The sequence below is a fragment of the Homarus americanus genome, unplaced genomic scaffold (genome assembly GCF_018991925.1).
Source record: "Homarus americanus isolate GMGI-L3 unplaced genomic scaffold, GMGI_Hamer_2.0 scaffold50564, whole genome shotgun sequence".
NCBI lineage: Eukaryota > Metazoa > Arthropoda > Malacostraca > Decapoda > Nephropidae > Homarus > Homarus americanus.
Genome location: NW_024715014.1, coordinates 4,015,687 through 4,028,357, shown reverse-complemented (window position 1 = coordinate 4,028,357; position 12,671 = coordinate 4,015,687). Strand labels below are relative to the sequence as shown.

General features: G+C 36.3%; 1 long non-coding RNA gene across 1 annotated transcript; it reads right to left on the bottom strand.

Annotated features, from left to right (window-relative positions):
- Positions 1–951: 951 nt before the first annotated feature.
- LOC121853473 lies at positions 952–1,343 on the bottom strand. Its single transcript, XR_006086323.1, has 3 exons — positions 1,280–1,343; positions 1,045–1,164; positions 952–1,014 (listed from the first exon to the last, which is right to left on the bottom strand). It is a non-coding gene; the product is annotated as an uncharacterized LOC121853473 (long non-coding RNA).
- Between the last annotated feature and the right edge of the window lie 11,328 nt (positions 1,344–12,671).

Here is a 12,671-nt window from a genome sequence, read left to right as displayed (position 1 = left end):
GGTTCCGAGGCAGAGGGCAGATTAGTTGCCCTCCGGTGAATCACTTTCACTACTCGCAGAGGTTTGCAGGGCCTTCCAGACAAACCCCTCAAAGTCCATATCCTCACTGTCACTATCACTATCACTGATTTGGGCTGGCTGTGGTTGGTTGCGGGCGAAGAAGTCCTTAATACTACGTTGACGACTACCATTGTTGTTGTCAAGATAGATCTGGATATATGGCTCCATAATCTTCGTCAGATGGTTATTAGACACTTCATACCGATGCTCGTCTGGGTCGTTGTCAAGAATGAGCTTAATTTTCTCCCCGAACTCGATGATTTCCTTCACATAATCATGGCTTGGTCCAGGTAATTCAAGGTTTTTCTCGGGTGGTGGGGGTCCAGCGGAAACCATTGTGAGGGGAATAGCGGGCACAAGAGAGAACTGTATACGCGGACTGAGAACAATGAGACTGGCCCGGCTAGGTCAGCGACTTCTACCCTCTGGTGGCAGGGCACGTCATGTTACATTAGACCAATCACAGCTAGCGGCGGAAGGAATGCGTGGGTGGTAAGAATGCGTGGCCCAATCACAGTCCGATACGTCATATGATGTCAGCGATAACGTAAGAGGGGCCTAATGCGCACCACTCACCGCGCTGCTTCCCGCGTATGGTCAAGAATGGACCACATGGGTTAAAAATGGCACGGCGGTCTGGACCTCTCCAGCCGCTTGCCGCGTATATGATGAAATTTACCACTTAATTAAAACATTTCATTCTGGCAAGGCACTGCGTAAATGACCAAACGCGTAAACAAAAACCGCATAAATCCAGACAATACTGTACTCGAAAAGACTCCGGGATATGGGATTTTCCGGGTTTGAAGGAGTCGTCTCGTTACACGGAAATCTCTCATCCCAAGGACAACTCTGCACCAACTGTTCCAGCTAACTGGGATGTCACTGTATCTTAGTATCAAATGTGTACCACTGTAGTAGATTTGTCAAACAATTGACTCTCTTGACTACCACCTGTACTGTAGAGTGACTCATGACTACCACCTGTACTGTAGAGTGACTCATGACTACCACCTGTACTGTAGAGTGACTCATGACTACCACCTGTACTGTAGGGTGACTCATGACTACCACCTGTACTGTAGGGTGACTCATGACTACCACCTGTCTGTAGAGTGACTCATGACTACCACCTGTACTGTAGTGACTCATGACTACCACCTGTACTGTAGTGACTCATGACTACCACCTGTACTGTTGAGTGACTCATGACTACCACCTGTTGTTGGGTGGTAGTTTCCTAGAAGTCCGACACTCCACTAGTATTGTATACACAAAATCCCACTCCAACAATCCACTGTGGATTATTAAATCTCCTTGGCATAAATAATTTATTCTAGACAGTACTGGTAAATCATATGAAGGATTATTATTGGACTACGGTACTGTCGTTTGTAGCCCAGGTGGAAACAGATTCCTCTTATCATTACAAGGCACTAATTTATTTACAAGAAAAAGATGTGTAATATGGGTAAGCCTAAACCACACACACTTTGTAGGGTAAGAGGGAGGAAGTGGAGACACCGTGACATACTGTACATCACTTACAGGGAAAGAAAGTGTGTGTTTTTCTCTGGCTTTGTTAGTTTCTGTTTCAGAATAGAATTGAAGCAGTAGTGCCTTGTGAGTATTCATGTCATCCAGAGTTGTTGTACCAATACCCTATTCATGTGTAAGTTATCACTTGTTTTACCTTTGTTGAGGAATTTAGTTATGATTACAGTTGTCTTGTTTTAAGTCAGCTTCACACATTTCCATTTGGGACGTTTGGATCCTGCTAGATGCTGTATGACTGTTGGGTGACGATGTGTGATTTCCTGAGTATAAGCTGATAGAAATATATGTATCACAACCATAGACCACCAAACAGGGGTAATGGACTTTTTGTATATAAATGACAAGCATACTAACATATCCATCTTGGTGTTGGTGGCATGGGAGCAGAACTTTCAGCAAATTATTGAAATTCATATGTATCCAGATTTTCAGTTATCCTTTTTTTTATGCACTTCTTGATATGCCTGTCAAGAACTGATAATTTCAGAAAGTTGGAATTTTAATTTTATATACAAAGACCTTTTGCTCTATCATGCTGGGTGGGTGGGGAACATCACAGATAGGCTAATAGTGTAAATATTTGGTTGTAGTGTATAGGATGGTGGCACACACAAAGTCCCGGCCATAAATGTAGAATAACATTGTGGCTTAAGTAAACCAAAAGGTTTTAGAAATATTTCAAATGTGGTATACTTAAGATTTTTTTTTTTTACTTCATTAACAAAAACAAATTATTTTAAGCCACTTAGTTCAATGTTTCTTTCCCTCACTCACTTTCAGGAAGGAAGGATTATAGATGTACAGTACCTCTTGCTTGTTAAAAAGGATGTATGTCACCTTCCCAATTCTGAGCTCAAAAGTTGTTCCCTCTACCTCACTATCACCTCTCAGGCCAAGTGCCTCCAATCAGGAACTTTATACACCTTTTGAATTGTTGTGGTTCATGTGTGAGTGAATATTACAAGTTGGCCAGACCTGTACAGTTTTCAATATAGGTACTTACACTTATATGAGTTAACACTGTTGACCAGAAATGTAGTGTTCAGTATATCCTACTTACACTGCACAATTGTCAAACATAATGAAGTCGCAGGTATAATATGTAGACAAGAAATTGTTGAATTAAACTGAGGTAGTAAAGTTTATACCACACTGCCTACCATTCTTGTGTACACCGCCAGTCTCTTGTGTTTTATTACTGTACACCGCCAGTCTCTTGTGTTTTATTACTGTACACTATCATCCTCTTGTGTTTTATTACTGTACACTATCATCCTCTTGTGTTTTATTACTGTACACTATCATCCTTTTGTGTTTTATTACTGTACACTATCATCCTCTTGTGTTTTATTACTGTACACTATCATCCTCTTGTGTTTTATTACTGTACACTATCATCCTCTTGTGTTTTATTACTGTACACTATCATCCTCTTGTGTTTTATTACTGTACACTATCATCCTCTTGTGTTTTATTACTGTACACTATCATCCTCTTGTGTTTTATTACTGTACACTATCATCCTCTTGTGTTTTATTACTGTACACTATCATCCTCTTGTGTTTTATTACTGTACACTATCATCCTCTTGTGTTTTATTACTGTACACTATCATCCTCTCGTGTTTTATTACTGTACACTATCATCCTCTCGTGTTTTATTACTGTACACTATCATCCTCTTGTGTTTTATTACTGTACACTATCATCCTCTTGTGTTTTATTACTGTACACTATCATCCTCTTGTGTTTTATTACTGTAACTATCATCCTCTTGTGTTCTGTCCTCTTAATTGTTTAGAATAGGTCTATCCTTGTTCTTGTGTTCGTCTAGGGCAGATTTACATACTGTACTTGTGTTGCTGGCAACGGCAGGTCTTTCACCCATGATGTACTGTCAGGTGAAGGCTCCTCATAATACTACTGTAAAGTATCTGTCAACTGTAAATCTACTTTATGAAATTATCTATATAGATATTCTGAAAGATTTGAACTTTTTAATTCTGTAATTTAAAGATATATTATAATTTAATTTTTATATTTTACATGAGTGCAAAGGAAGAGAAATTGGACAATCAGGCAACTGACTCGGTGACTGTGGTGGTGTGAGTGATGAGTTTACTTGTTTTCATGTAAGTTTGAAGTGTAAGTTATATGGTGATTGTAGGAGAATGATGACACTTTGAAAGCTGACATTTATAGACTTACTGTAGTAACATTGAGAGTGTTAGAGAAATAATGAAATATTTGCAGAAAATAATTACATAACCAACTGACAATTATTGTACTGTACTATGGTTTATTACTGTACATGCTTTCCTTGGACACATGTTTATAATAGTATCTACTTCATGTAATTATTTTATAGAAGCCTCTTGTTCCCACACTTTTCATTTGACAGATACAGTACTTAAGTGTACTAGGTAATGCAGGTATTTCATCTTGTACAGTACAGTACTGTATAGGCAAGACAGGCAGGCCTTAAACCACATATTTTTACTTATGCAAGTTGTCTCCCTTTGAACAGTTGTACTCCTGTGCTTACCAGGATGGGCCTTCACCACTGTCTTTTCTAAGGGCAGACAGCCACTGTGTAATAGCTAGGCAGATCTTGACCATCAGGACAAGCTTTCTTTCTCATCTTATCTAGGAACATTTTTTGCTGTTTGTATTGGTTAAGGCACAATTACAACTTGTGTGCTTGGCTTGTTTAAGACTCCACATTGTTGCCGTTGACTGTGGTAGTACTTAACCTTTGGGTTAAGGCGGGGTTTGTGAGTTAACAAACAAGCACAAGTTAAGATTTTCTCCCAGCAGTAATTGTATATACATATCCCTGACTTTATTAGTTCAGGGTCTGCTCTACCCAACTCCTATGGAGTATTAATAGCTATCTTATATCATATTGCTTGTTTCTTGCAATTATAAGTGAAACATGAGCAATAATTCAAGACAGTAATGATATGCAACATTTTCTGTTGTTTGTTTAGAGGTAGAATTTTGTAATTCCTCAGTACCTTATTTTTGTAAGGCTTGTATTGCAGAGTAACAATACAGGAGTGAGTCAAACCATGAAATACTCATCAAGTTAAACACAAGTAATGTTGTCTTGGTTTTGCATTATGATACTTTGATGGAACATTAAAATATTGACAAAACCTAAAATAATTTTTTAAATAATAGTAAACAAAAACCAAAAAACTACCACCTTTAATGATGAATTAAATGTTGCTTTGAACTTTGAACTACAGTACAGTACCCCCTGTGAACTGTAGTAAAGCAATTTTTGTTGTCACTGTGAGTGGATGCATTTTTTATTGTGTGTGTGTGAAGTAGACCATATTCCTGCAGTTAGAGCCATGTGGCCATGGCAGAACCTTGTACTGTACCAGTAAGTTGGTCTCAACACATGACGTGTATTTATAAATAGAACTAGATTTTCATGTCAAACTAATGTACAAATTGTATTATAAGGATTTGTGAGGTATAAATATAACGTAAATGCTTTGTTGGTATTTATGCATGTATCAAATATCCTATTAAAAATACTGTTGTGTTCAGTTAGGAAATAAAGAACATATTCACAAAGTTTAGTGCACTAGTTGTGCCTTTTACAGTACCAAGAAAAGTATCTACTGTATAAGAGTTATGGTGACAGTACAGTAATGGTAGAGGAGTGAACAGCTTAATAATGGTGATGGACAGTGGTATTACAGTACTGTGATTCACTAGCAAGTTATAATATGAGAATTGTGGTGGCAGTTGGAGAATAATGGTGTACTGTACTCATTATAAAGGTGTTGGCATTTAAATGGAACCTGTTGAGAGAGGCTGCGAGAGATTGCGCAGCATGGAAAATTGCCAACGGATTATCACAATTAATCCAAGAAAGTGTTGAAAATGGCCATAAAATGATGATGGTGATAAGGAGTAATAAAGACAAACGATTATGGATATTTTTATTATTTGTTTGAAATTGTTGCTAATGTGTTAATGTAATCTTTGTACCCAATTACAGTGAATATTGTTGAAGACATCTTCTGTAATTTGAGGACAGCTTCATTGAAGTCCGCAGCTGTCGCCTTACAGTACGTGTGGTTCATGTACTGTAGTACCAGGTAGACAGCTGCTGTTTTCAAATTACAGAAGATTTCTTCTACAGAGTTCACCATTATTGGGTAGAAGGATAACACAAATGCTTTAGTAATAATATTAGAAATATTATAAATGAAACTAACAATAACGTTTTCAGTCTTTATCACTTCCTGTGAGTCCATGTTAATAGATCATCCTGTAATTGCCAGCAGTAGAGAATCATCATGTGATGTTGGATATTTCATTTACTAACATGATGCCCCAACAGAGTTGACTCCTTACTTGAGCAAGTTGGGACATAAAGTTCAGAATGTCCCATTAGTGAGAACCATTATACAAATGTATGGGATGAATGAATGGTGGGTATAAATATGACAGCAGATTTTTAACGCAACTCACTTATAAAGCATTGGGTAATAGTTCTGGATGAGCGGTGACTGATTTTTTTAAAAGGGTTCAACACTTTTTCACATTACAGTACGTATATAGAGATATTTATTCAGCAAAATAATCATACAAGTTTCCAACAGATTCAGCATGTATATTAGCAATGTAGGCATACAATAAGGCAATTTGACCAGGGACAGCCAACAAAGCCATCAGATGCTTTTTTCCAGGTGGGTCACCAGTTATTATTTTTGGGATACCCAAATGCCAAGAACTGGTTGCCCAGGTTAAAAAAAAAAAGAAAAAAAGATCAGTACAGTATTAGGACAATTGGTATTAATACTGTACAGTAACCTGATTTGAAATTTTATGACAAGCAAAATATTTTAATTTAGAAATTGAGGGATGGTTATTACAATACTTACTCATATACTGTACTCATAATTCAGTACTCTGTACAGGTATTAAGACAAGGTATTGAAACCCTTCTCTTATAACCTGGTAACTAGTACAAGGCTGTATAGTACAGTACAGGAGGTCCCCGGTTTACCAACGGGTTCCGTTCCTGAGGACGTTCTAAGGTCGGATTTGTACGTAACTCGAAACACATGCTATGTGCATATTGTACTTACAGAACAATGTTTAAAATCCCACTACAGTGTATCATAGCCTAAGTCCTCATATACATCTAAAATCACTTAATTTAAGACAAAAGAAATAGAATGACAAAATACAGTAAATGAAAGTAAAGGAGAAGTCTTCAGGTAAATGAAATACTATACCCCTGTATACTGTACTGTAAATTTCAAGTTTAACCCCGTTCATATCGGCGGGTGTTTGTAAGTCGGGGACCCCCTTACAGTGCAAGTGAGTGATGGGTTATTACAATACAACATACAGTACTGTACAGTACAGTGCAGTACAGTATTAGTGAGTGATGGATTAGTATAATACTGTACAACATACTGTATAGTACTAACATTACAAACAATAATGAAAATCAATTTCAAGAAACACTTTGTGCTGTGTTGTACTATTACCTGTAGTTACACAACTTTTCTTCAGCTATACAAATTGATTTCTATAAAGCTCATTTCCACACCTCAGTACAGTACTTTAAACAACTTGACATAACTTTTTATGTTTATGGAGGCCATAGTACAAGTTGATACATTGAATATTGTAACTACAGTCTTCACATTCCTTCACTTGCTCACTATAGTAAAATAAGGATAAGCATCAGGAAAAAGTTGAGTGTTTAAAGCATTATTTTAAGAAATAGAAGGTGAACTACGACATTATGTGGTTAGTTGTTTTTGATGGTGGAAATTGGGCTTAGATGATACGTAACACCTTTCAACAACATCTATTTCCATCAGAGCTTCTTAGTGGTGATCCAGTCATTGTAATATACAAGGTAACACATAAGTTTACACCTTGGGGAGAATACCTTCCAGTAAGTACTACCATAAATTTTCAAATGTCTGTCATCTTCAAAAAACATGTTGACTCATGTGAATATGAAACCTTAATGTGTTATAGCTTATCTTTGATAATCTTGTTATATTCAGATGTCATGTTGTTTTAATTCTTCAATGGTTCTTGAACCTGGGTGTGGTGGATTATAATATTTTTGTAACTGATTGGTGTGTAGTACCTTCCACTCCATACATGATAATTACCCACTAAATTTACTCTTTCTTATATGGTTAAATTTTCTGCCATCTTCATTGATTTGTCATGATTCCCTCCCCAGAAAAAGATAAAAAGAGAATATGCTGTAATAATAATTCTTCTGGTGTGTGAGCTATGAGACAACCTGTACACTACATCAGCTTGTGTGGCTTCTATGAAAGTTAACTGCTACACAACCTTCACTTTCATCACACTGAATCCCATTGTCAGATAATGTCCTACTGTGAGGAAGTTATGTTATTGAGTAATTCACAGAAAATATGTCTCCAGACAGTGTTCTACTGTCAGTGAGTTACATTTTCACTTTGTGGATAATTCCAGCAGCCTTCACTTTACATCTCTAAACGCTATTTTTTTTTTCTTTAAGACATTTACTGTATCTGAGCAATGAATGATTATTAACCATATGAAGCATCAATTTGGGGAGTTTCTTCATTAATGATGGTAGAAATTTAAAACTATGGTTTTTATGACAATTAAATTGGCCCATGCAATAATGTATGGTTGGTCTGAGTTTCATGTGTAGCCTCAGTGCAACACTTAGACACGTTACAGGATTCCTTTCCATATATGACACTTCCACAGTTACCTACAATACCATAGACGGACCTTTCCGTACATGCCATGTCCACAATGGGTGGGTTAATGGCTGTTATTCATGTGACAAACATTTTTTTATTTGTATTATTGTGTTACTTCTTTTTTCTGTTTTTCTTAAACAAATCTCACTGCAAATACATTACTATTTTTATTTTGTTTAGCCATAAATCATTATAATATACCAATACATAGTGTAGTTGTCTTTATGAGAGTTATGATACAGTACAGTATATTCTAGGTAGGGATGACATAGATTCGAGCAGATACGGTTCCTCACATTACTAAAAGCTTGGTAAAATAAATACTACAGTATTTTGTAAATCCATAAAACTTATCAATACATCATTTGCTCCCAATACTTTATTTAAAGCTTCTCTTATCATCACTAAATATATTCCAAATTCAACATTAAAAGTGTACCCAGGGGCTGCCCAGTGTTCCCAGGGGATGCACAACGTTACCAAGGGTTGTCCAGTGTTCCCAGGGACTGCACGGTGTTCCCAGTGCCCCAGTTCCTTGGGGTTGCACAGTATAACCAGGGGCTACACAGTGTTCTCAGTGGCCTCACAGTGTTCCGAGGGGCCTCACGGTGATATCAGTGGCCTCACAGTGTTCCCAGGGGCCTCATGGTATTCTTAGTGGCCTCAGTGTTCCCAGGGGCCTCACAGTGTTCTCAGTAGCCTCACAGTGCTCCCAGGGGCCTCACAGTGTTTCAAAGAGTCTCACAGTGTTCTTGAGGCTTTTGTTACCCCTTATTTTCCCTCTCCTTGAAGAAACCCAACAACCACGGCTAAAAATATGCTAATATCCATTTCTCACATTCAAAATGCACCAGCTTGCCTTAGAACTTGTAAATTTGTCTACATTCCTGGGGTGCAGTTCCATGGATCCCTTTCAGAGATTACTTGCACCTCAGGAGTTACAAGCAAACTTGAACTTCCTGTTTATCAAAATGTGAGAATGCAACTGAGCTTCACTACATCTTCTCACAACTTCAAAGGTAAATCAGTCTTACACATACAGGTACTGTATTCAGATTATTTTCTCCCTTGTGTATTAGATGGCTAAAGCAAATTTTCATAACATGACTGTCCTTATGTTGAATTAAATATTTTACAATAAATTCCCATTATGCCCCGCACTGTATTTAGTTTATATTATGTACAGCAGTGAACTCCATCATCCTTATACACCAACTATCATCTCTTCAAGTGTTCATCTCAAGTGCTCCAGTGTACCAGTCATAGTGGTTTGAGCAGCTTTTTTTTTTTATAATGCAGGATCACCAGAATTATGCATTATGTCCAGAATTATGCAGGATGGCCAGTATTTTGTAGGGTGGCCAGAATTAAGATCATATGCAGACTTATGATATATATCTGGTTACTCCTTGCCTTCACACACACACACAAACACACTATAATATATAACAGCCAACATCAGTCCAATACATCCATTCTTAAAATCTCGGCAAACATCAATGCACCTGTTGACTTGACAGTTTTTCCTTTCATTCATCAAAATTCACATAAAATTTTCAGATTTGTCAAAATACAGTACACTTCCACCATTCACAATAAAACACTATTACTGTATTGTACTTTAAGATCCAGTCTTGCCAGGTTGAATAATCTCCATGTAATAGGTCTTGGAATACTGTACAGTATCTTCTTTCCTTCACTCAAAATTTAGCTCCACTCATCGATTCCCACCAAATTTAGGACAGTATATACAGTATGTAGAGGTATACATTATACCCTTTAGGCAATAGAGGAGGCTTATTAATTAAAGGTCCCCCATTTGTGGCAATCTTTTTATTTTTATTATGTTGAGTATTTCACAGCCATAAGATCTTAATACCCTGTGCAGTACATTACTGTACTGTACTTAATCTACAGGAACATTATTGTCAATACACAACACAAATTATTCATGATGGAATGGATTGAAATTTTAGCTTTCTTGGTTTCAAGATGTGACCAAAATCTTATCAACATTCTTTTATTGCCATTTTCCATACTTGTGTGGGTTAGGTGTGATTACGTGAGGCAGCTCTCCATAATGCACAATCTCTTTTTAGCTTTTCTCTCTCATCCCCCATTTCTTTTTCCTTTACAGTATCTCTTCTTATCCCCATTTCTCTTAACTACCAGTACATTACTTTTCCTTTTTGGCTCCCTTAGTCTCGGTTTTTATCCCTCCTCCTCTCCAAACTTCTCTCCCCATCTTTACATCCATCATATCCCATTTTTTTACCTCCTCCACCCCTAATTCAAGTAATGTCCTCTTAAATTTCTGAATTTCATAACCTTTCTAAATGCCATCACCACAACATCATAAATCTAGTATCCAAGCAGAAGAAAACAAATGTTATCAGAAGGAACTGTCAAACAGTTGTCAGTTATTCAATCCACAAAAATTATCATTACTGGTATACAGTGTACAGTAGTACATGTACTGTATGTGTACTGTACATCTTGTAGAATCTCTGTCTAACAAAATCCACATAAATCCAGATCTACTAACTCAAGTGTAGAAAATAGCTGTAAAACATTGATGATAATGACAAACTCGGTAGAACTCCTTGCTGCAAAGTTTTCCCAATAGACTGTATTACATACAGTAGGTACATCCTGCTTCATGCTTCTCCAAACTTTGGAAAGAGGATGGCTTGGTGAATAGATGCAACAATGACACCTGTCTTATCTCACTTGATACTACAGGTTGACAATCCCTTACCCGAAATCCTTGGGGCCAGAGGCATTTCGGATTTCGGAATTTTTCAGTTTTCAGAATGGTGTTTTTTTTTTTTTTGTATTTTTTAATGTGTATTAGCCCACCCGGGCACAAGTCACTGACCCACATTGGGGCCTGGGGGGCAAAAATATAATAACAATTATAATAATAATAATAATTCATAGGTCTAGGTCGTGTTTCTCACGTTTTATCTTTTTTCATTCTTGTATTTCTTTATTATTATTATTATTATTATTTTATTAATACAGTATTATTGTTATTATTATTATAAATTTTATTATTATATTTTATTATTATTGTTATCATTATTACAGTACAGTATTTTATTTTGGTGTATTTTTTAATTAAAATTTTTATTTACTATGAATAATTATTATTATAATTATTATTATTATAATTAGTATTACTATTACTATTACATTTTCGCCCTCCAGGCCCCGATGTGGGTCAGTGATCTATGCCTGGGTGGGCTAATCCCTGTTAAAAAAAAAAAAAAATTGCTCCACAAAAAAACTTTGTTTTCAGAGCTTTTCGGAATTTCGGATGAAGGGTTGTCAACCTGCATTATTAGAAATAAAAAATGAGAAAATATCCAAAGAAATCTGCTCCAAAACAATGGTAGCAAAGTGCTATGATGAACCACAACTATTGTCTATATGTATCAATCATTAGTAGCGACCAAACACATTTGCTGTGTCTCGTCAGTTTCCTCATACAATATCACTGTAATACTGTACTGTATTCCTATCTGGAATTAATACCCAAGATATTTTTGTGTTTATAGCAAATGTACCTAATATAATTATTGAATGTTGTGTTCCTTGTCAGACCAAAACAATTCATTTCTGAATTTTATCATAGACAAGGACTCTTCTGGGTATCTCAGAGTGGCATAGTTATAGGCTTGATTTAGGCAAAATATTAAAGTTCGGTACTTATGCTCTTTTTAACTAAGAACATTTTATGGTATTTGTGTACATACAGTACATCATAAATTAAACTGTGTGGTGACCACATTATAGTAGGCACCCTTAAGGTGTTCTCATCCACAAGCTTAGGTTAAATGGATAAGAATACTAATATTGAGAGAATTCTGTACTCAAAGAGAAAATATTTCATCTGGTACAGACATAAACTCCTCTTGGTCTATAACAATTAAGTCTGGTCTTGTTAACACTGATGGAAATCCTCTTATGCTTAATATCTCGACCAAAATTATGCAACAAAAATATTTCTTTACATACTGTATTTACTTGTTTATTACATACATCTTAGTTGCCGTTGTTGTGACATCATTTGTCAGGAACTTGTTACGTCAGAGGAGGGAAATTGTAACATTTTCTCTGCACAAAAAGACACAGAGTTGATCTTTCGGGGCAGATTTAATGCACCAAATGATGTATTCTATTCAAATTTAAAAGTGCTAAAGTGTTATTTAAAGTGATAAATAATTTAATGCAATTGTTTGCATTCTTTCCTTTTATATTGAATCTGTATATTTTCTTAAAGCAGTCATGTAAA